The sequence below is a fragment of the Jaculus jaculus genome, chromosome 19 (assembly GCF_020740685.1).
Source record: "Jaculus jaculus isolate mJacJac1 chromosome 19, mJacJac1.mat.Y.cur, whole genome shotgun sequence".
NCBI lineage: Eukaryota > Metazoa > Chordata > Mammalia > Rodentia > Dipodidae > Jaculus > Jaculus jaculus.
The window spans coordinates 5,960,991-5,971,872 of NC_059120.1; the positions used below are offsets into that span (position 1 = coordinate 5,960,991).

General features: G+C 42.1%; 1 pseudogene; it reads right to left on the reverse strand.

Annotated features, from left to right (window-relative positions):
• Positions 1 to 5,978: 5,978 nt before the first annotated feature.
• On the reverse strand, positions 5,979 to 6,066 carry LOC123456148 (annotated as a pseudogene).
• Between the last annotated feature and the right edge of the window lie 4,816 nt (positions 6,067 to 10,882).

Genomic DNA, 10,882 nt, shown 5'->3' on the forward strand with positions numbered 1-10,882 from the left:
GGGGGCAGTCTAGCCTAGCTGAGCCCTCACTGCTCATCTGTTGAAGTGGCAAAAGATTGACCGTATTGTGCCTACTTCCATGGATACATCCACCTTGAGCTCTTGTGCTAAGAGGTGTAGGGAACTCTTTTATGCACAGGTTTTTCTTTTTTTTAAATTACGTATATGAGATAGAGAGTGTGTGTACATAGGTGCACCAGGGTCCTCTGCCACTGCATCTGAACTCCAAACACAAGCACCACTTTGTGTATCTGGCTTTAAGTGGGTATGGACAATCAAACCTAAGCCATCAGGGTTTGCAAGCAATCATCTTTAAACTCTGAACCATTTCTCCAGCCCATATGCATGGGTTTTTCTTCAGCACATTCTCAGTGGAATACAAAACAGGCCAGACTCAATCTGAAGCAGATCTAAGTCATATAACCACCCAAAAGTTGGGAAATAACACTGGGCATTTTGTGTGTATGGTTTGTTCTTAAAAATCTGTGTACACAACTGTTGGTACAGAAATGTTGGTTTCCTTGTCCCTCAGTGTACCAATAATTTGGGGCGTTTCCAGATCTTGTCCTGTGAATTTGAAGAATGAAATCCATAGACCAGAGGATAAGGTTCAGAAAGATTTTATTATTTTATTATTATTAGGATGAAGAGAAGGAGGCTTAAGCCTAGAACATAAGAGAAAGAGGCAAGGTGGAGCCCTTGCCCAGGGAGGCAGGAGGGGGTATAAGAAGCCGACCTCAAGACTCAGGTCTGTTTTTTTTTTAAATATTTTATTTACTTATTTGACAGAGAAAGAGGGACAGAGAGAGAGAGAGAGAGAGAGAGAGAGAGAGAGAGAGAGAGAGAGGGAGAGAGAAAGGGCATGCCATTGCCTCCAGCCACTGCAAAGAACTCCAGACACATGTGCCCCCTTGTGCATCTGGCTAACGTGGATCCTGGGGAATTGAACCTGGGTCCTTTGGCTTTGCAGGAAAACACCTTAACTGCTAAGCCATCCCTCCAGCCCTGTTTTTGTGTTTTTTTTTTTTTAATGAGCAGTAGCTACATGAGGAAGACTGGGTAGGCAGGTTACTGTGGTCAAAGACCATATTTTCCAGCTTTTCTGTAATCTTAGGAAAGGATCAGAGATTCTGTCTTCAGGAAGGATGCAAACTTAATCTAGAGATCTTTCCTAGAGGGTGTAACATCCAGGATTCTGCAAGCTTAGTGACATTTCCTGCTTTTAGTCAAGGAGTAAAAAACCATTACTTTTGTGGTTCTGTTACCCTGACTGCCTAGCCAGTTTCTGCTTTCTATCACTATCTGGAGCTTATTCACCAAAGAATGTCATTTTTCATGTTTTTCAATGTTCAAAAGATTCAGCCTTATCACATGAAAGATTCTATACATCTATGCATTGAAATATTTTAATTACTGCACAATGAAAAGAATTGAAATGCATGCATTTTAAAACCCTGGATGCCTGATTTCTTTCAACCTTAGGCACTGGGCTTTTCTTTTCCACATGGACATTTTGTGATGCTGTTTCCAAACACCAGCCCAGAAGGCCTCCTCTGTCAGTGAGTGATCTCACTGGGCTAAAGCTGTACTCACCCACTGTAAGGGATAAATATGGGGTTATAGAGTGCTTTTTGGAACCCTCAAGCCCTGAGATCACATCTGCAAATTAACTAAAGAACTGGAATATCCAGACTAGAGAAAATGATTTTTGGAATACCACATTTTATTCAGGTATCACAGAGATATGGGGAAGGGAAAGGGCTGAGGGCTGAGGGTTGAGGAAGGGATGGTGCAATGCGGAGAAGGGAAACACACCACATTATCCAGGAGCCCATGTAAATGGATATGGATCTTAGATTTAAAAAAGCATGAAAATAGATTTTTTTTAATGTGCACTTCTGAAAAGGTTAGAAAAAAAGACAGTAATAAAAAGTGTCTCATGGGCTGGAGAGACGGCTTAGCGGTTAAGCACTTGCCTGTGAAGCCTAAGGACCCCGGTTCGAGGCTTGGTTCCCCAGGTCCCAAGTTAGCCAGATGCACAAGGGGGCGCACGCATCTGGAGTTCATTTGCAAAGGCTGGAGGCCCTGGCGCGCCCATTCTCTCTCTCTCTCCCTCTAACTGTCTTTCTGTGTCTGTCGCTCTCAAATAAATAAATAAATAAAATTTAAAAAAAAAGTGTCTCAGGCTGGAGAGATGCCTTAGCAGCTAAGGTGCTTGTCTGCAAAGCCTAAGGACCCATGTTTGACTCTCCAAATCCTAAGTAAGCCAGATGCACAAAGGTAAGGCAAGTACAAGGTTGTCCACAAGGTGGCGCAAGCATCTGGAGTTCGAGTTCAGTGGCTGAGGCCCTGGCCTGTTAAGATTCTCTCTCTCTCTCCCTCTCTCTTTCAAAATAAATAAATAAATAAATGAATGAATGAATGAATGAATGAATAAATAAATAAATAAATAAATAAATAAATAAATAAATAAATAAATAAAAAGTGTCCCTTCCCACCCTGGCATGGCTGTGTGGCTGCTGGCATGGGAGAGGGAAGTCTTCCTGGCAGGAAAGGTGTTGCTGTAACAGCTCCAGAGAGAATCTCTGTGGTCTGGAAAAAATTTGCTTTAGAGTTATTGCTCAGCTCACGTGGACACACCTGCACCTGGCATCCCAGCCAATCCACCTGGGCTCAGAGGAGGAGTCCACCCACACCTGGGAAGGTTGTGTGCTCAAGAGAGATCTGATTGTGTGAGCTGGGCAAACCTGAATCCTGCACCTGAAACAGTCAGGTGAGCTAAGATAGCAGAGGATAGAAATGGCGGGGGTGTGGCGTAAGATCATGCTAAAATCCCTCCCTCAGGAATCATGCCCTGCCTCGCTAGATCTGCCTACTCTGAAAGCCACACACCACCAGAGGCTGCCTCTGAGAATGGCTGTCAGTGAATGGGCCTCACTGGGATTGACAAGTGGACCTCCCTTGATAATCCCACAGGAAATAGTTTAATGGGTTTGACACTGATTTTGGATAAGAGATTGGCACTGATATTGGCACACACCAATGGCACCAAAAATGTTTGTACCCATGCGAGAGATAGAACTGAATGCGCGGTGATGATCAAGATCGCCAGGTTATGCAGAAAGCCAGAACCTTTTCATTAGACTCTTCACAGCCTCTCACAGATTTTTTTAAACATTTTATTGACACCCTCCATAAATGTTAACAGCATACCATATCATCATTCCCTCCTTTCTTCCTTCCCAAATCATCCCCTCCAGTGGATCCCCTTTCTGACTTGTCTCTCTTATATTTTTATGTCATAATTTTTCTTCATATTATACATATAATATGCATATTAAACCTTACCCCTAGGGCTGGAGATATGGCTTAGTGGTTAAGCACTTGCCTGTGAAGCCCAAGGTCCCCAGTTCAAGGGTCCATTCCCCAGGAGCCACGTTAGCCAGATGCACAAGGGGGCACATGCCTCTGGAGTTCATTTGCAGTGGCTGAAAGCCCTGGCATGCCCATTCTCTCTCTCTCTGTGTGTAAATCTTTCTCTCTCTCTGTCTCTCTGTCACTCTCAAATAAATAAATACAAATGAATTAAAAAAAAATTTAAAAACATCTCTAGCATCACTGGATAGAAAAGAAGGTGTCATAATGATACCGGATTCTTCCTTACTCTTCTCACATTCTATGAGTCATTGAACAGCTTCCTTTCAATTCTAATAGCCATTAAGATATCATGTATTGGCTAATTGTAATTAAATAGTTATTTATATATTTTTTGCATATGTAGAAGATTTGATCCCTGTCCTAATACTTTTTATCATGTCAGTTATTTTAGAATATATTAGTTTACTTTGTTCAATACTCAACTATTATCAAGGTTACATGCATATACACTAGTATTGGGTAATTATAATTATATAGTCACATAAATAATTTATTGATTATACAGAATGTACATACATTGTTGTAAAGCTTTCCATATATCAGGTATCTTATTTTATTAAATATCTTATTTATTTATTATTGAGAGAGAGAGAGAGAGAGAGAGAAAGTATGAGCATATCAAGGCCTCCTGCCACTGAAAATCAACTCCAGATGCATGCACCACTTTGTGCATCTGGTTTTAGGTGGATACTGGGGAACAGACCCAGGCCATCAGACTTTGCAAGCGCCTTTAATGTCTGAGCCATTCCCCCAGATGCCCATACATGTATGGCATGTATTTTAGCTCTTTCTGTACAAAGGAATGGGTACTAGCACCTAACAACACATTGGCTACCACTAAAAACCCATTTCTTTCCTTGTTTTTTTTTTTTTGTTTTGTTTTGTTTTTTCAGGGTAGGATTTTACTCTAGCTCAGGCTGACCTGGATGGCCTTGAACTCATGGTTATCCTTCTACCTCTCCCTCCAGAGGGCTAGGGTGTGTGCCACCACACCTGGCTCCATTTGTTTTGGTCAGTTTCATATTTGTTTTGTTTCTTTTGAGGCCTAGACTCACGCCTTCCAGGATGACCTGGAACTCAATCTAGCCTGGAACTCACAGCAAACCTCCTACCTAAGCTTCCCAAGTGATGATATTGAAGGTGTGAGCCACCATGTCCAGGATCAGTTTTCATATTGTCAATAGGACCATTGTGGGTAGGAGTCCGTGGTACTGTCAGAAGTCAGACTGTGAGCAGTGTGTGGTGGGGCGGGGTCTGTGGTTCTGTGATCCTGACTGGGAGACACAGTATATACTTCAGTGGCATCAGACATTGCAGCCTCTTTCCTGTCCACTTGGCCATGCACACTGGCCTTGTGGGAACTCCCTGGAAAACTTGACCGAATTCTGAGCCGTGCCTAAAGCACAGCCAGTCAAACATGGCATTTTGGAAAGGAAGCATTTTTGCAATTTCGCCTCTTACAGCAATCATGTTAGATTTAAGAGATAAAGTTTGCCTTCTTTTGTTGTACTTTTTGTCATTGTTCAAAAAGAGGCATGGTGGACCACAAAGTATTTGCATTCCTGTGATTCATTAACTGCACATTTTATTTGCCTAGGGTCAGTGATAATGCGTCCTGTTGCAAGTTAGATATTATTAGGATGTCATTTGAATTTTTCCAAAGGCTGAAAAATGGTCTTAATGGAGACCCCATCTGCAGTCATGCCTGTAAGGCGAAAAAAAAAAAAAAAAAAAGAGAAGAAAAGTCTTTCTTTGAGATCTATTCACATACTTGAAATTTATTTAGGTTAGATGTAGAAATCAATTTAGAGTGACATTGTTTTACAACACGTATTAGAGTTTTCCAGGGAAACATACAATTTTTTTTCTTCAACTTCATATTAAATAAATGCCTCTAATCAAACGGAGAGAAACTGGGTGAAGAACAACCCCCCATTTAACAAACTGTAAGGAATCCCTGTGCTCATCAGCGGCTTTGGCATGAAGACCACAGGTACAGGCATGATTAAGCCCCCATTAGATGCAGAAAACAGACGGCTTATCCAGTAGGAGAAATAGCTGTCCCTCCTTTAAAAAATGAAATATTGGGGCCAGGGATAGATTTCCCAGTACCTACATAAAGCCAGGTGCACAAAGCGGTACATGTGTGACACACGTGTTTGGAGTTTGTTCACAGTGACAGGATGCGCTGGTGCAACACCCCCCCCCCCCCCGTCTCTCCCCTATGTGTGTGTGTCTCTCTGGCTCCCTCTCTCTCTCTCTAATGAGTAAAAAACAAAAATGAGATAGTGTGAGCTGGGGAGGTAGCTCAGTCAGCAATGTGCTTGCTATGCAAGTATAAGGGCATGAGTTCAATCCCCAGAACCCAGATTCTTGTTTTCTTTTCAAATTTTTTTTAATAACAACTTCCATTATTATAAAAAATATCCCATGGTAATGCCCTCCCCCCCACTTTCCCCTTTAAAACTCCATTCTCCATCATAGCCCCTCCCCCTCTCAATCAGTCTCTCTTTTATTTTGAGAACCCAGATTATTTTTATTGATGTTCTCCCCAGTTCAAACTGGGATGCCACAAAGACAGGCAGGAAGCACAGGGATCCTTTGCTTTTGAATCCTAGGGCCAACCAGATTTTTCTTTTCTTTTTTTTCTTTCTGTCTTTTCTTTCTTTTTTTTTTTTTAAAGCGCATAGGCTTATATTCCCAGGACTGAGGGTCCCTGGAGCTGAATGTCCAAGCAGTCCTAACATACTTGGCAAGTTCCAGGTCAATGAGAGAACCTGTCTCAACCAAAAGGTGGACGGTATTCCTGAGTAGTGACACCCAAGGCCATCCCCTGGCCTCCACACACAGGCGCGCACTCACACATAGACGCGCACACTCACGGTGAAATAGTAGCAGTCTTCAAAGGAGAGCTTGAACATAATCTCTTGGTTATTACGAAAGCCCTGTGACTGTTAACTCAGTTGACTATGTTTGAAGACACTTGCCCTCTCATCTTGGACTTTAGTTTTAATTATCTCCCCAAATTCCCCTTGTCTCCTCATGCCATTGCCCTTGGATGTTGTGTCCCTTTCTGGTTTCAGTGCCATTGCCTTCTCAATGACAAAGTGAGAAAGGCATCAAGACCACGCCTTCTTCCGTACAGTATTTTCATTTATTCCCTGCCTTTCCCCTCCTTGAGGTTGTCAGTTCCAACAGAATTTAATTGCAAATCAGCAAAATATTTAGTTTATTATTAAAGAAGTCTAAACCCTGAATGTGCGGGTGTGCAGAATTTCAGAGAGCCTTGGGGAGAAGTCTAAGGTGGTATTTTTGGCAGTCTCTTAGAGGGTGAGCGCTTGTGAAAATAGCTGTCAGATGTTGGCTTTGGGAGCCTTAATACTTTAATTTTCCTGTCATTTTATTTCTCACTTTCTCCTACCTTATTTTACCTGGACAAAATTCACTCTTCAGTCAAGAAACATTTAGGATAATAGTTGCTGTCAGGCAAGCCAACTGTTTCCAGATTGTTCTTAATGCTTTTCCCTTTCCTTATTCTAAATTGATGGGAAATGAAGGCTTTTCCTCTCACAAATACCTTTGTCTCTAATAGGGAATTTATTAAGATATTTTGAATTTCTCACCTGTATGCGGAAGCATTACTGTCTGTGTTCACTGGACAGTCATTCTGTTGGGAGAGAGGACTGGGTCTTATTCATTTGTTTACCCAGAGCAAGGGTGGGGCGTGGCGCCCTGGGGGTATGCAAAACACACTCAGCAGGAAAGAGAGCACTTGAGGGCCCAAGACGGCTTGAGTTTGATTCCTCAGCACCCACATAAACAGCTGGGACTGGCCACACACCTGTAACCCTCGCCCTGTGGGGAGTTGGGTAGAGGGCAGAGACTATAGAATCCCCGGGGCTTGCTAACTGAAAAAAAAAAAAAAAATTGCAAGTCTGGGTGGAAAGAGAGACTACTCAAGGAAGACAAAACACGTGGATGAACAAAAAGAGGGCACCAGATATTTTCCTGTGGTCTCTGCACTTGTGTGCACAAGGCACACATCTGCATACATATGTGCACACAATACACACACATTACATCACATACCACACCACACATACTGTATACACATACACATGAGCATACATGTGCACACACACACACACACACATACGAAAAAAGAATGAATGCACGTTGAGAGACAACCTTGGATCATGTTTCGAGTTCTGATTAAGACTACACCAAAGGCATTCTCAAGATACTACATCACATCCTAGAACCAAAGGAATGTCAGAGACAAACAGGGAACGTAATCATGCGTGACATGTAGCTTCTTTACTCAGGACACCGCCCTGTGAGCATGTGTCCTGATGAGTTGGTGATGTGGTTTCATCCTACTTGGGCTTTGTACAGTATCAACACTCAACTGCAGAAGGACTAAAAGACTAATGAATGAAAGGACCAATACCAACTGGCTATGACCAGAATGAACTTTAGGTTATAAAGTACCTTGACGCTGAATTTGAGCTAAACCACAAGTCTTCTGACTCAATAAATATGTTGTCTCTTGGTGTAGCTCTGATCTTACGTGGTCATGGGAACGTGTCTCTCAGTTACTTGTAAATGTTTCAATCTCGTTGACCATTTATTTAGTCTGAGGCACAGTTGTCACAACCTGGAATAAAATTAGAAGTATGTGACACATTTGTAGATGTCCTCTCACATTCCTCCCTTGGCTTCCAGGGTGTGGCCCCGTCTTCTCTCCTGCCCTGGGAGCTGAGCTTCTCAGCCCCTTGTTGAGTTCCTGCCTCAGCCCCTGAGCCTCTTCTCTCCCTTGTGACCTCACCGGTCATGTTGCTTTACATTCCGTCAATATGTTGCTGAGTCTCAAATTCATATCTCTTGCCCATCCTCCCTTCAAACCACAAACATGAAGAGGGACACCCCCTCTGTGGATTTATATGGGCATCTAAAATTCAACACACCCAAAACTGGGTTGGCCACACTCAACCAATATGTAGCAACTGCATACTTCCCACTTCAAGAGTGCTTTGTCCTGTTCATAGTGCTTCCCAAGTGCTCATGGGTAGCCCTCATTCCTGCCTTTCCTGTATTTGTTAAGATTTGCTTGTGTGCTAATATATGGTCTATTTTAGAGAATGTTCCATGTGCTGCTGAAAAGAATGTGTACTCTGCAGCATTTGGAGGAAATGACCTGTATATATCTGTTAGGTCCATTTGTTCTATGACCCCATTTAATCTAGATGCTTCTCTGTTTATTTTTTACCAGGATGACCTGTCAGTTGATGAGAGTGGGATGCTGAAGTCACCCACTACAACTGTGTTTGGTGTTATCTGTGACCTTAGTTCTAACAGCGTTTGTTTGATGAAATTGTGAGCCCCCATGTTAGGTGCACATATGTTTAGGATTGTAATGTCCTCTTGCTGGAGTGTGCCTTTCATCAGTATAAAGTGACCTTCCTTATCTTTCCTGACTAACGTCGGACTGAAGTCCACCTTGTCAGATATTAGGATAGTGACCCCTGCTTGTTTTCTAGGCCCATTTGCTTGAAACACCATTTTCCAACCTTTCACCCTAATATAGTGTCCATCCTTTGTAGAAAGGTGAGTTTCTTAGAGGCAATGAATTGAAGGATCCTGACTTTTAACCCAGTTTGCGAACCTATGTCTTTTTCTTGGGGCCTTGAGGCCGTTGATATTGAGAGATATTATTGAAAGGTGTGAATTCATTTTTGATATTTTTCTTGTTTTGTAGTTCTTCTGGTTTTACTTTTGCTCTCTTGTATAAACTAGTATTTGAGTATGGCTTGTTTCTTTTTTCCAGGTTCCTTATATGTGCTTTTCTTTCTCTTCAGCATGGAGGATCCTTTCAAGTACTTTTTCATAGTGTCTCAAATATCTTGAAATTCCCATTCATACCTTCCTATTAGTTTGTCTTTCTCTTTGTTGGACTGTATTAGATCTGCCACCTGGTCTTCTAGTTTAGATATTCTGTCCCTTCCTTGATCCATTCTCTGGTGAGATTTTCCACGGAGTTTTTTTATTTGACTGACTGTGATTTTATTTTTCTTTTTCTTTTTTAAAAATTTATTTATTTGAAAGTGACATTACAGAGAGAGAAAGAGGCAGATAGAGAAAGAGAGAATGGGCACGCCAGGGCTTACAGCCACTGCAAATGAACTTCAGACGCGTGCACCGCCCTGTGCATCTGGCTAACATGGGTCCTGGGGAATTGAGCCTTGAACTGGGGTCCTTAGGCTTCACAGGCAAATGCTTAACTGCTAAGCCATCTCTCCAGCCCATGTGATTTTCATTTCTAGTATTTCTGACTAGTTTTTCTTTATTATTCCTATTACCTTATTCATGTCTTGTATTGACCTCCTTATTTCATTAAATTGGTTTCCTGTGTCTTCTTTGATTCCTTTGATTTCCTCTTTGATTTCTTTGAGCATATTTATAATCATTCTTCTGAACTCTTTCTCAAGCATTTCCTCTAAATCAGTTTCACTGGAGGTCATTTCTGATGGATTTATACTTTTTGGTGGATTTATATTGTTTTGATTTTTTTTTGTATTTCTTGTATTATAATGTAGGTATTTTTGCATATTGGATGCAAATGCTTGGGTTTTCTAATTATCCGCAGTATTATTAGATACACCAATCAATCTGATGTTATATATCTTCAGGGTAGGAGCCTAAGGTGCTGGGTGTGGCTCTTGAGACTCTCATAGTAATCACAGAGGTTACCCTAGGCGGTTTGCCTGCTATGACAGTATTCTAGTAGGCTGAGTGGAACAAAATACAGGCAAATTCTAAAATTTACCTAAACAATATATATAGTCAATGAAAAACAGCACGGAAGATTTATGTAAGGGTAGGTATTACCACAAACAGGTCTTCTAACAAAGTCACAGTCCTTAAGCATGTATGTTGCCCCACACCTTTCATCCTGTCAACTGGGAGGCTGCGATTTCTGGTCTGTAGAGGGTTCCAAGGTCAGCTTGTGACCGAGTGAGACCCTTCCCCAATGAATGACAGAAGAGGAGACAAAGGCACTATAAATCAGGAAACAACAAATGATAAGCCCAAAATATAGCTTACTTAAGAATGTCAAATCTGACTATCCATCAGATTTAACATATGATTTACCCTGACATGGAAGGTGCAATTAGCACTTCCAAAGCAAGTATACATGCCAGGCTTATCTGGTGGGTACTGACCTGGTGTAATCTCAGTCACCTTTTGGCATGACTTTGGTCTCAGTTATGCTGACACCCCCTGGGTCCCCTCTTTTCTGTGCTGTGGGCTCAGGCAGCCGGGTCAGTGGGCCGCTTCTCTATCATCTGTGCTGGGTGCTGGGTAGGTGAGCTCCCTTCCCCACGTCTCGGGTGCTTACTGGTGATTGTGCTGGTGCTGAGGGGAAGACAGGCGAGGCTGTGGA